The following is a 14,134-nucleotide window of genomic DNA, read 5'->3' on the forward strand; positions in this document are numbered from 1 at the left end:
TTTTTAATTGAAAACCAGCGAGGTCTGCAAATCACTGATGTGTGAACACAGCTCTGCTCGATTCTCATGGACTGTGCTTGTAGTTTGAGTTCTTTAATCCTCATCTCTTAGTCTGTGTTCTGATGTGCTCTGCATCTTCCTCCCCATCCCAGGGGAGCTGGTTTTGAGGCCGTGGAATGGGATTTTGGGACTGGCCTGCCATTATCCCAAGACCCCAGCCCAGTTCCTGCTGTATCACCAACTCCCTGGCTGTGGGTGCAGTAGGACCTAGTTTGGAAAAAGCTGATTTTCTTGCAGGTTCTGCCAGGTGGGAGGAGCTTTCCGTGTCTCTGGAGTGATTCAGCCAGGTTATTTCCAGGCTCCCAGTCCTCCTTCAGCTCTGGGACTGCTGAGCTACAGCTGGTGGCCACCAGAGCCTGGCAGAACAACGAGTAACAACTAATTTGAAACTCTTCCACATAAAAATATGTTCACTTGATGAACCTCCTTAAATCCATTAACTGTAAAGCTCTTACGGCTCTTCTGAAACCTCAGATGATTTCAAACCCATTGTAAAAGCTGGAATTGCTGCACACAGCCCCTGGGAGTGCTGCCAGTCCTGCGGGGTGTGCAGGAGGTGCAGGTACATCCTTGGACCTCTCACTCGGTTCCTTGTCTGCTTATCCCTGCCAGGATTGCAGTTTTCAACCTTTCAGCCTCAGTTCTTTGCATTAAAGGATTGTAAATTTAGATGATTCTCCATCCTGATTGCTCAGTCCTTGGGGAATGGCTGCTCTGCCAGGATTTAGGATTCCATCCTGTAAGTACTGTGGTGTCTGCAGGGGCCTGGATGCCACAAGTCTTGGATTCACCTGGAAATGTGACTTCATCTCCATTATTTATCACTCTGCCATCCTTGTTTTCATCACACCATCCATGTGCTTATACTTTTTACTGGACAACCGAAAAAGACTTTTGAGGATCCTCTGTGGAAGAATTGCACAGAGAATCCCATCAGGATTCCGCAGAGAATCCCATCAAGAATTCCAAGAAGCCCATCAGGAACATCTTTCCTAATGAGGGAATGAGTGCAAACTCCAGCCTGGTGACACAGAACATGTTGTGTTGGTTTATAGAACAAATTTTTTCCAGTAAGATCAGTGTGGAACTTCTGGATAGAAAGGAAATGTCTTTCTGGTCAAAAATACACAAGGAAGTGGCTGCAGAGTAGAGATACTGCTGAGAGTTGATCTCCTGAGGGTAGCTGGTGTTTAGCCTGACTTTTAGATAATTTATTTATTGGAATTCTCTCAGGGAGGACCTTGTGGCTCTGCACAAGTCCCTGCCAGGAGGGGACAGCCGGGGGGGTCGGGCTCTGCTCCAGGGAACAGGGACAGGAGCAGAGGGAACAGCCTCAGGCTGGGCCAGGGCAGGCTCAGGGTGGACAAGAGCAGGAATTTGCCCATGGAAAGGGTGCTCAGGCCTTGGCAGGAGCTGCCCAGGGAGCTTTGCAGTGCCCATCCCTGCAGGTGTCCCCTGGAGGTGGCACTGAGTGCTCTGGGCAGGGGACAGGGTGGGCATGGACTCCATGGGCTGGGAGGGCTTTTCCAGTCTTAGAGATCCTGGATTCTGGGATATTTTACTTGGAATGATTCATGTTCAAGTGCACAATACCTGGCCAGCAAAGCATATGTTCCATATTTCTGTTTTTGTGGGGTTCTACAGGAACAGCTTCATGTTGGAAATTTGCAGTTGGTTTTTAGTTTTCCACCTCCTGACGGCTGTTGAGCTGTTCCTTCCTCACTGATGAAGATGCCTTGATTTGATTTCAGCAGTTCTCCATAAGAGCCCTGTCAAATTTATGGGATCTGCCTACACCTGAGGGGGTTTGTAGTTGCTGCTCATTATCTTTTATGGTTGATACTGTGGAGCTTCAGAGTTGATCACAGCTGGGGTTGTTCAGCCCGGAGAAGGCTCCAGAGAGACCTCAGACCCCCTTCTGGTACCTAAAGGGACTCCAGGACAGCTGGAGAGGGACTAGGGACAAGGGATGGAGGGACAGGACACAGGGAATGGCTTTCAACATTAAGGAGCTGGATTTATGTTTATTATAAGGAAGGCATTTTTTACCATGAGTGGTAAAACACTGGCAAAGGTTGTGGCTGCCCCTGGATCCCTGGCAGTGCCCAGGGCCAGGTTGGACACTGGGGCTGGAGCAGCCTGGGACAGTGGAAGGTGTCCCTGCCATGGCAGGGGGGGCACTGGATGAGCTTTAAGGTCCCTTCCAATGCAAAGCTTTCTTTGATTCTGTTAAAAATGGGTTAAAAACTTCTCAAATTTGTTGTGTGATCACTGAGTCCTGCTGAGCACTGATTCATGAATCTCTTGCAAAATCACAGGAATTTTAACAATTTCTTGAAACTTCAGGTTTTATGGGTATTGCTTGTGGTGTTGAGTAATAGAAGAGGAGCATGGCTAAGGCAGGAGAAATTAATAACCAAATCCCCCTCCTGTAGGCCTCCCCTTGAGAAAGGAGATGCATTTGATGGATGTTGATTGTCCAAAACAAGGGAGTTAATGATTGGAAAATGATATATGGAAAAATCAAATGTTTGTTCTAAAGAAATTAATGGAAGATCTCAAGCAGAACATTTTTAAAATATCTTTCTTCAGGATCTCTCTTCCCCTTCCCCAGCTGGGGACATCTTTACCACTGCCTGTCAGTTTCCAGGCTCTCTCTTTTCCTTCAGATTTTCCTGCCAGCCAGCTCAGGCAGGAATCCAGGACTCCTCCCCATCAATGTCAGCAGCTGGTGGATGGAATTGATAATTCTGAGACTGCAGGGATGATGGTGATGATGGGATGATGATGATGATGATGGTGACGGAGTTCCTTTTACCCGGGACAGGAAGAAAGGCTCATCCTGATTGGAGCACATTGAGCTGAACTCAACAAAGCCTTTCCTAATTTGTACTCAAAGGAAAGTCCCATTTTGGAGACCTTTGAAGTCAAGAATAAGCTGAGAGAATTCAACCACAGAATCATGGAATGTCCTGAGTGGGAAGAATCCACAGGGATCCCCCATTCCAGCTCCTGGCCCTGCCCAGACCCCCAACAATCCCAATCCCTGGCAGCACTGTCCAGATTCTCCTGGAGCTCTGGCAGCCTCAGGGCTGTTCCCATTCCTTGGAAATTAAATTCTGAAAACTTGAGTGTCACAAGTGACCTGAGAGGAGAAATCCAGGAATCTCAGGAGGCAGGGCATGGAAAAGCAGAGATGTCCCAAGAATTCCTTCATGGGAACAGTGATGGAGTTTTGTCAGAAGTCCAACATTGCCACTTTAGAAGAATTTTAATGCCCTTTTCATTTGGTTTTAAGTTGAAGCTGTAGGTCATTTCCCTCTTCAGGAACACTTCAAAGTCTTTTCTCCCCCTTTCCTAAATTCCTGTCCTTTCTCAGTGCTTCTCCTTCCCCTTCCCTGTTTTCCACTCTGACCCTTTTCCCATTTCCTACACTTTTTCTTCCTTTTCACATTTTCCCTCCTTTTCCCATCTTTCAGCTTTGAATTTTCCCTCTACTTGTCTTTTTCCCCCTTTTTTCTATCTCTGCCTTTCCCTTCTTTTCCCACTGCTTTTCCATTCTTTCTCTCCCCTGTTGCTTTCCCAGTCTTTCTGCTTTTCCTTCTACCTGTATTGCTTTATTCTCTTCCTCTCTTTTCACAGTTTTCCCTGTGCTTTCCTTGCTTTTGTTTTCCTGCCATTCTTCCCCTATTTTGTCTTGCTTCCATCCCCTGCTCTTCCCTTCCTCTTCCCCTTTTGGTTTCCTCCCAATTCTTTCCCCCAAAAAATCTTGGTGCTTTCAGATTTTTCCCTGCTTTGACTTTTCCTCCCTTCCTTTGAGTTCTCTTCCATTATTTTTTCAGGATCTTTCAACACCCCCTCTTTACTTTCATTAATCTTCCCTGTATTTTCTTTTCACTTCCCATCTTTCCTGCTTGTTTTTTTCCTGCCTGTCTTTCCCCCTTCCTTTGCCACCCTTGATTTGCATTTGCTTCCCCCCCACTTTGCCTTCCCTTTAGGTTTTTTCCCCTTCTTCTTTCCAATCTTTATCTTTTCCCCTTTTTTCCCCCATTATTTACATATTTTTGGGTGATTCTGTGCTTCCTTTTCTCACTTCAGTGCTTTTCAAATTTCTTTCCCCTTCCTCGTCCACTTTTTTCCAAATGTTTTCCAGGTGCATTTTTTCTTCCTTTTGCTCATTTTTCCATCCCCTCCCTGGTTTTCCCTGCTTTGACTTTTTCCATTTTTTCCCACCTCTTCCATGCTTTTTCTGGGTAATTTAATTTCTTTCCCCCCCCTCTTCCTTCCTTGCCTTTTCCTTGCTTTTTTATTCTTATAATTTCCTTTCTTTTCATGCTGTTATTCCCACTTCCTATCCTTTTCAATACTTAAGTGACTTTTCTCTGATTTTCAGGTCCTTTCCTTGCTTTTTCCTTTCCTTTTCCCTACTTTTCCTTTCCCATTCCCACTGCCTGCAGTACTTTGACTTAATTTTCACTGATTTTTCAGGTATTTTCTTTCTTCTCCCCTCTATGAAAAGATTCCTTTTCATAACCCTCTTGATTCCCTTCTTGATCTTTCCCTGCTCGTTTTTCCTTTCCTTGCTCCTTTTCCTTTCCCTTTTCCTTTTCCTTTCTCTTTTCCTTTCCTTTTTCCCCTTTCTTTTCAATCCTTCTAACTCTTCCTGCTCATTTTCACTCCTTTGCAGGTCTTTTTCTCCCCCATCCTTGTCTTTATTCTCACTTCTGAGGAAGGAAAGAACATCCTTTTTTTTTTTTTTTTTTTTTTTTTTTTGTGCTTTTTTCCCCTATATAATTCTAACTAGATTCTACTGGACCTTTGAATGCTCCATTAATACTTTTTAGTTCTCTTTCAACTATTTCCTCATTTTCTGTTTAGTTTTTTGTCTTTATAACCTTCTGTTTTACAGGTTTGAAAATGGTTGAGAGAACTTTTCTCCCCAAACTGGAAATTTCCTAAGGAAAAAGGGTTGCCCAGGGAAAAATCTTGCAAATCCCAATCTGTCCTAGTGCAAAGCAGAACTGTAATTTTCTCTGCTGGGAAGTGCTGAAGTCCAGATTTTCTCATTTTCTGTATCCTCACCAGACATTTGGGAAGAGGGTGATGGCAAATCCCAGAAATGATGTGGCAAACTGGGACAAAGTTCATGAAAGCTGAGAAGCCTCCCTGGGGCTGGAATTCAGGGAATGGCATGTGGGATATCTGCAGCTCCATGGAAAGGACTCAGAGAAGAAAGGATGAAGGGAATGGAAAAGCTCTCCTGGGTGGAGACTTGAAGGCAAAAACCTTGATTGCATGAACAGGTCCAAAAATATAATAGGCTGAGTAAAGCAAAAGGTTAGGCTGTGTTTAACAGGTGCCTAATTTTTGGGTAGCTTTGGAAAGACTCAGGCTGATAATTTAATGAGAAAAGATAAAAATACCCCTGTAGAAATTAAAAATACACCTGGTATTTATATTGGTATTTACACCTGGTATTTATATCAAACCTTCTGCACAACTTTGTCAGGTGAAATTGTTTTGCTTGAAAAGTTGAAATGGAATGGAATTTTTGAGTGGGAAAATCCAAATTCTTCCATGTGATGTAACTCGCTGCCATGAGTCCCACTGGATCCGCTGGGAAAGCATCACAGAGCTGATGGATGGATAATGGTAAATCAGAATTAACACACTGAGGGGAATCCCCTTCAGCCCTGGGGGCATCAATCCCAATTACTGAAGGTCAGGAAAAATTTCTTGGCTACTTCCAGGCACAAAAATCTGCTTGAACCATCCTTGCTGCCTGTGGAATTTGGTGCTGCTGTGGCTGGGGAGGAGATGCCACAGCAGATCCCGTTCTGTGTCCGTGTAAGGGCTCCCAGGGCTGTCCTGCAGCTTCTCCCTCATCCCAAATCCAGCCCCAGCCTCAGCTGCAGCCCAGAAAAAGCTCCTTGTATCTCTTTTCTTGAGCTCTGGCCAAACTCCCACAGCTGGGAGCTGGGGCAGGCGTGGTTTAAAATCCAGCCAAGGATTTAGGAGGGGTAATAGGAGAAGGAGGAAAAAAGCAGATCTGAGCAGGGCCATTTCTCCCAACTTGTTTTTCCTCAAGTTTGGAAAAATTCTGAGCAGTAGCTCCCCATCATTATCTGAAATAAACTTCACTCTGCCTGGGTGAAAGGGCCCACTTGAAAAACATTAAAAATATTAAAGCTGCAGTGGGTTCTTGACACATCTGACATGGTCTGTTGGGGTCTAATTTTAGCTGCTGCTCTGCCAGCCCTCAGCACTCCCAAATTCTGAGCCTATCTTTAGAAGCAGCAGCCTTCCAAACTCTGATGGGCCTCATGCTTTGCATTGAGGCTGCAGAAGTTAAGGCCAATTAAAACAAGTGCCTCGGCATTCATTCTTTTCACTTTCAGTTGGTTTAACTTCACTTTAAGGTGTTATTTTAAAAGGAAAATGGAAATTAAATGTGGTTTGGCCTGGGACACTGATGGTGCATTTATTAACTGGGATGATGTTGGTTTAATCCCACACACCCTGGTGGGACTTCCCTTTAAGTATTAATTTAGGAGAAGGAGAGAATATTTATCTGTGCCTTCATCCAAAGCAGGTGGGCAGCAGGATTGGGATTGGGATTGGGATTGGGATTGGGATTGGGATTGGGATTGGGATTGGGATTGAGATTGTGCCCCACAGGTGAGAGGCCACCTGAGAGCTGCCCCAGCCCTGTCCCAGCACAATTGCATGATTCCATGAAAGGAAATGTCTTTGGACACTTTTCCTCGTGGGGAGAGTAAATTCAGGAGTGTGCAGCCCCTTCCCTGTGCTCTGGAGCGATGGTGACCCCTGATTTTTGTGTCAAGGCTCTGATTTTTGACAATGAAGCTTCAGACAAACTCCTTCACTTTTTCTGAGTTCCAAACCCTGCTGCAAAAATCTGTGATAAGGGAGCTTTTTATAAAGGATTGTTTCAGTCTTGCATCTTTTGGTTCTGTTGGAATGATTTCTCTTTTGGGCACAAACTCACCCAGCAAATAAGACAAATTATTACAGTTCTGCTGGATGGATGCCCCTGCTCCTTCTCTGTGGGAATAGGGAATGTGCTGAGGAGTTTGTGACTTATCTGAAATAAGAGACAAAGGAAAAGCTCACAAGACTCTGCTGAAGAAACAAAAAACCCAGAGTCCAAAACCAGAGTTCTGGATTTTGTCTGGGTCTACCATGGGCAGAGAAACTTCACAAGGCTGAATTCCACAACTTAGGAAAACCAAAAAGATGTTTTGATGTTCATTAGGGAATTTTAAAAGCTCCAATGCAGCAAAAGTGGAATTTGTGCTGTTTCTGGGTCAGGAAGGCAGAAGTTCTAACTCAGACCACGATGCATCAGCAGAAGAGAATTCCAGGAGGGGAAGCCACACTTGATGGATCAGATAAAGTGCAGAGGCTGCAACTGTCAACACAGAAATAACTGAGAGTGGATTTGAGGTAAGAGATACGAAGGAGGAGCGGCTATTAATAATGAGAGACATGGGAAAAATCCCCCAGCCACCCTGGGGGGAAACCTGAGAGCACAAATGCTGCTGGGAGGAGCTGTAAAAATAGCAAAGGCATCTTTGCAGGGGATGCCTCTCAGTCCCGCCACTGCAGGAATGGGATACAAAATGCAGCTTTCTAGAGCTGGAGGTCCCTTAGCAAGTGAAGGTTTCTGGAGCTGACCAAGCCCAGAGCAGAGGAAAAACCTTGGAGAAACAGCTGAGCTGCTGTATCAGGTGACTGGATTTGATCCAGGGTCCAGAGCAGGAGCACTTGGACACATCAGTCAAGAGTGGAACGTGACAGGAGGAGAGTGGAGGGGATAAAGCTCAAAGAAAGTGAAGAATTTAAGGGAGCCACAAAAAAGAAAGGAATAAAACCCTTATGAAATCCATCCACCCTTCTCATGCAATTCTGATTTTTAATAGGCGAGGACAGGGGTTTTTCCTGAGATAGGATGAGGATATGGAGGAAAAAAAATGAGTGGAAAAGGGAGCACCTGGCTGGCCTGGGTGATATGAGGGATCTTTCCATGAAATACAGCTGAAGGAAGAGTCTGGCTGAGCATTCCCTCTTTTCTTCCCATCTCTGTGCATGATTTGAGCCTCTCTGACTGATTTGCAATTTATAGGAGAAATATTTACCAAAAAACCCCCACTTTCCTCTCCTTTTCAGTATTAATATAAAAATCCAGGCTGTCAGGGAGGAGGTTTGGAATCTCTGGGAGTGTTCAGGAGGAATGGGGATGTGGCCCTTGGGGACAGGGTTTGGGGTGATGCTGCTGGGGCTGGGGTGGCACTGGGTGATCCTGTAGGACTCTTCCCACCTTGATGATTCCACGTGAAAATGGTAAATTGTGAACCAGTGGTAGCATGGACACTTCCAAGTACTCCAAATCTTAAGACATTTAGAGGAAAACATCAATTTTCATGGATCAGAAGAAAACCAACATTAAAAATCCCCCTAGAAATGAATTGTTCCACGTAAAATCTCCTCGCGTTTCCTGCTGTTCACTGAGAACGACCAGGCCTTCTCCAAACTATCAACATTTTCTTTCTTTTGCTGTTGTTGCTCCAAATAAACCAAATTTACCTGGAATGATTCCAGCCAGCTCCTGCTCCTTGCACAACCTCCTCCCTCAGGGGCTGATCCCAGGGGAGCAGCCTGGCCTGGATGGGGCTGGGATTGCTCGGAGGAGAGCACAGCAGCAGCTCTGCAGCCCACGCTGCTCCAAGAACTCAGGGATGTGTCATCACCAATCCAGAAGGGTTTGAGGCCACCCCACAGCGTGCTGAGCAGCTCTGGTGGCACTCCAGGCTCTAATTTGGGAAAGGAATCCCTGCACGCCCATGACCTCAACGCACGACTCCGCTCCTGAGCCCGAACACCAAATTTCCTGATTTGGTGTCACAACAACTTCAATTCCCAGAGGAAAAAAAAGAAAAAAACCCAACCAAACAAACAGAATTCAAACACTGACTAAAATGTTGCTTTCTTGTTCTTCTTCCAGCACATTTTAGCAAAACATTCAACAGCAACATCACTGTGTTAATGCAAATAACATGTTCCTGGTTTTGGAGGGTGTGGGTTCATGATATCTTTGTATAAAGGCAACTTTTCCCTGAGTTCTGTGCAAGATGATAATTTTCCCTGAAAGGTTACTGATTCCTTTTGTCATCTCTGTCCCTCTTCCAGGAGTTAACTTATGGGGTGTAAAATTTGGGGTGAAGGGATTCATAATCTGTTGACATCATATAAAACTACATCTGAGTGCACTCAGCTCTTTAATACCAGCAGGGGACTGAATAATAGAAAATTCTCTTTCTCCTCTTCTTTTTTCCACAAAAAAAAAAAAAAAAAAAATCTCAGAGCCTGATTTTCAGTTTTTTATATTTTATATGTATTACACCTCAGGTGTAGGGCTTTGTAGGGCTTGGTTTGTGTTTTAATGATTCATAATCCCAGACTTGAGGGATTTTTTTGGCACGCAGAATTTGCTCAAATTCTTACCCATTTTTCATGATTTTTAGCAAGAACAGTTTGAATCCAATCATTCAATCTGAATATTCAGTGTAGAAGGGACGTGGTGCAGTGTTTGACTCTTATGGAATCACAGAATGGTTTGGCTTGGAAAAGACCTTAAAACTCATCCAGTCCCAGCTCCCTCCAGTTATTAATTTTTAAATATTATTTTAGCCCCCAGCTTTGTCTGCTCTGGCAATTTCTGATTATCAGGCTGCCAGCTCCAGGTTTCTCTCCAATCCATCTTTGCCTTGTCCAATGCTCCCCCCTAGTTCAGATAAAGTTCAGCCTCTGGCCTGGCAATTCTTACACCAAGCAAACTTCCAAATAATCCACAATCGTCAACGTTTGGAAAAAGCTGAAAAGCAGCCAGAATTTTGGAGAACAAAAGAAACAACTCATGGAAAACAAAAAGGAATTTTACTTTTGGTTTGGTTTTTTTTTTTTTTTTTTCCCCTTTAATTCCCTTCCATCCCTGCCCATGGAAGGACTCCTGGCTGATCCTTCAGGGAGTTTTGGTTCTGTCTCCTCCTTTTCTCTCAAGGGAAATAAAGCTCAAAGGAAGTGAAGAATTTAAAGGGAGCCACAAAAAGGAAAAGAATAAATAAATCCCTTATGAAATCCATCCACCCTTCTCATGCAATTCTGATTTTTAACAGGCAAGGACATGGGTTTTTCCAGTCTTTGAGACAGGATGAGGATATGGAGGACAAAAACGAGTGGAAAAAAGAGCACCTGGCTGTGTGGGTTTGGTGACATTTTCTACAGCACAAGCACTCTCCACATCTCCCTCCTGCTCCTCCCTCAGCAGTGCCACCTCCCCGTGCTGCCCCTTGTCCCCTGCTCTCCCTGGAGCAGAAGGGATGGGAGAGATTTCCCTGCAGGAAATTCCTGGGGTGCTCCTCTGTATGCCCCAGCTTGGTGTTGGAGCCTTTGGAACACCAAAGCTCCTGGAACACCCAAAGCTCCTGGAACACCCAACCTCCTGGAGCCTCTGGAACACCAAAGCTAGTGGAACACCAAACCTTCTGGAACACCAAACCTCCTGGAGCTTTTGGAACACCAAAACTCCTGGAACACCAAACCTCCTGGAAGCTTTGGAACACCAAAACTCCTGGAACACCAAGCCTCCTGGAGCCTTTGGAACACCAAAGCTCCTGGAACACTAAACCTCCTGGAACCTTTGGAACACCAAACCTCCTGGAACACCAAAGCTCCTGGAGCTTCTGGAAAACCAAAGCTCCTGGAACACCAAACCTCCTGGAACACCCAGCCTTCTGGGACACCAAAGCTCCTGGAACACCCAACCTTCTGGAGCCTCTGGAACACCAAACCTCCTGGAACACCCAAGCTCCTGGAGCCTTTGGAACACCCAACCTCCTGGAACACCCAGCCTCCTGGGTTTTCCCTCCCTCTGGGTTTCTGCAGTGGCACCTCCTGGAGATCTTCCCTCTGGAGCTGCTCCTCCAGCTTTTCCTCAGGGGATTTCTCTCTAGAGTGTGCTGGGGGAGCTCCTTTGTTCTCCTGGAGCCCTTCTCTCCTCCCCACCCGTCCCCATTTCTGTCCCACCCCATCCTCTGACATGGGGAAAACTCAAATCCTTCTCTCTCCTCCTCCCTTTTCTTTTCCTACAGCTCCACTCGGACTCAAGGCCCAGAAATTTAAATTGAGTTTATATTTAAATGCAAATTTCTCAAATTTCATTATAAATGAAAAGTGTAAATTATCAAAAGTGTTCTTTTCTTCCTCCTGATTCTCTTCTGCATTGGAGAGTAACTCTTCATAAATAATAAACATCATAGTTTTATGTATAGATTTTGTTTTCCTCCTTGAAACTTCTACTTTTTTAGTGACTGTTACAAAAACCTTAATAATAGTATTCACTGATATTGAAGCCTTATCTAATTTAACAAAAATTCTGCATTACTGCCTTTTCTCCTCATATTGTTCTGTAATCTCTGTGTCTCTTTGTAGCTGAGATTTGTCTGCTAAGGGAAATTTATCTAAATTAGCTGCTGGAATAATTTGAAGTGGATTTGTTTGATTGCACAGAATCAGTTTGTGACACTTCACTCAAAATTTTAACGGCTTCAATTCAGTTTATTCCACTCCAAATAATGATCAAATAAGGTTTAGAGTTCATTCTTATGGGCTTTTCAGAGGTAAATTCTAAAGAATTTTGACAATGAGGAGCAGGGATGTGGCCCAAAGAATGGGCAGGATTTAGTGCAGGACAAGGACCAAGGACAAGGGACAAGGGGTGGAATAAAAGGCTGAGTTCTCATTGAGAAAATGAGTTTGGATAAATTAAAATTCTCCCAATTATAAAGCACAATTAAAGAAATATTTTGTAATTTGAAAGCTTATTGTAGTGTTACATGATAATCTGCTGGTGCAACATTTAGAGGAGGTATAAAGAGAAATAAACATTGATATAATGTGAGAAAAAGCTCCCTGAAACTGTGCAGAAGCAGCTTTCAAGATGTCCCAGAGACTGAGATAATCTCATTTTAAAGTGGGGAAATAATTTTCCTAGAACCCATTTTTACATATTTTTTTCTTTTATTGGCTCTCAAAATACATTACTTTATGTGCTTTTGAAATGGAATATTCTGATCTTTACCCAGTGCCAGTTGTATTGGAATTATTTCTGCCTCATATCTGCTATTACCTGGCAGGACAGGGCCAGGGACAGCCAGGAGGTGACCACACCTTCCCTGGAAAATCAGGAATTTTGATGGTTCCTGTTTATTTACTGAGATGATTTGAACAAATACTGTTTTATGACTTTATTCCTAAACTTCTCTGTGAGTATTTTAAGGCTGATACGATTTCCTAAGTTTCTAACCTAGTCCTGTTAATATTCAACTTCTGGGATTCAGGGAGAAATGCAGAAAAAATGAGTTTGATATTTGGTTATACATTATTATTTCTTACCCTTCTGGGAATGAGTTTTTCTTTTACATTGTTTTCCCCTCTTCTCTTTTTCTTTTTTTTTTCATTTTTTTTCTTTTTCCCTTTCCCCCTCCTCCATTTACCCTTTACTTCCTTTTGGTTTTTTCCTTTTTTCCCACTTTTCCACTTCTCCCAATCTTTCCACTTTCCTTCCCCCCCCCCCCCTTCCATTTTTCTTTTTTTTTTTTCATTTTCTCCCTTTTCCGTCTTTCCCACCCTCTCCCTTTTTTTCATTTTCATTTTCTCCCATTTTAAATTTTCCTTCTTTTCCCCCTTCCTTTGCCTTTTCTCTTCCTTTTTTCCTCTTTCTCCTTACCCCCATTTTTTCTTTCTTTTCCCCTTTTTCCTCCTCCACTTTGATAATTTGTACCCTGCTGGGTGGAACCTGCCAGGCGAGGAAGGAGATGTGGTTTGAGCATCTACAATTCCATATTTAAGATAATCCAAGACTAAAAACTCTCTCTGAGTCAGTTCCAGCAGGAAGTTGAGCCCCCACTTCCTAAATCCCAAGTGGGTCCTTGACATTTTGGTCCAAACCCTTCCCAAAATCCATTTTTTTCGAGGCAAATGTACAGAATGTCAGACTGGGAATAGTTTAATTTTATCTGTGATCAAAGTCTGGCAGTGACTGACTCATTGTAAGGGCAGATTTCTTCATTTCAAGATATCTCCAGCAGTGCATTTTAATAAAATAACAGAAATTAATGCCTATTCCATTTTGCAGCAGGAAAACTGATTTAATTTGATGCCTGAATTTGTTCATTATCTGCAAAGTTGAGCAAAAATGGGTTTTTTTTCAACTTATTTCAAGCAAGTCCCCAGATGAACAAAACATTTGTTCTCATAGCAAAATGCTTCATTAATTTATTTTGGAAATGTGAGGGGGAAGAAAACCCTGTGAATGGAAAGTTCTGATCTGTGAAGTGCTGGGATTTAATTTTTTGGGAATTTTTCTCTGAGACAGTTCACTGGATTGATCTTGTTTTAATTATCAGTTCTAATCCACAGATTCCTCAGTAGTTAATAATTAAAGAACTGAAATAAATGACTTTTTTACAAACCTAGAAATACTCTTGGAAGGTCATGTTTTTAGGGCCGTGCAGATTTTTGGCAAATCAGTCAGCACTGACACAAAGAGAGAACAAACACTCCCTAAAAATGAAAATGGAATTTATTATTTAAATTTTATGAAATAAAACCACACCCACACTTTTCTCTGCCAGTTTCCTGAGGAATTTCAGTGTCATTTTTGGTGACAAAGGGAAGTTGGAGTCTTGAAGAGGCCAAATGATTTTTGTGCATTGAACAGCTCCCTCTTTCTTTTGAATACAGGGAGTTTGGAAACGATGGCATCTCTCTTGGAGTTACTTTCCTGCATTTTACAAAGAGAAAAAATTCTTTGTGGTGTTGAAATTACAAATTTTCTCCCTTGTCTGTTCTCATCATGGAGATTCCATGGTGGTGATTTGTCCAGCCAATGATTTTAAACAATAAATTTGGTCGTGCTTTATTTAGTGTATTTATTAATAGGAATTCTGTGGTGATGATTTGTCTGGCCAACATTTTTAAGCAATAATTTTGG

Source organism: Onychostruthus taczanowskii, unplaced genomic scaffold (genome assembly GCF_017590055.1).
Source record: "Onychostruthus taczanowskii isolate IOZ18803 unplaced genomic scaffold, ASM1759005v1 scaffold17, whole genome shotgun sequence".
Taxonomy (NCBI): Eukaryota; Metazoa; Chordata; class Aves; order Passeriformes; family Passeridae; genus Onychostruthus; species Onychostruthus taczanowskii.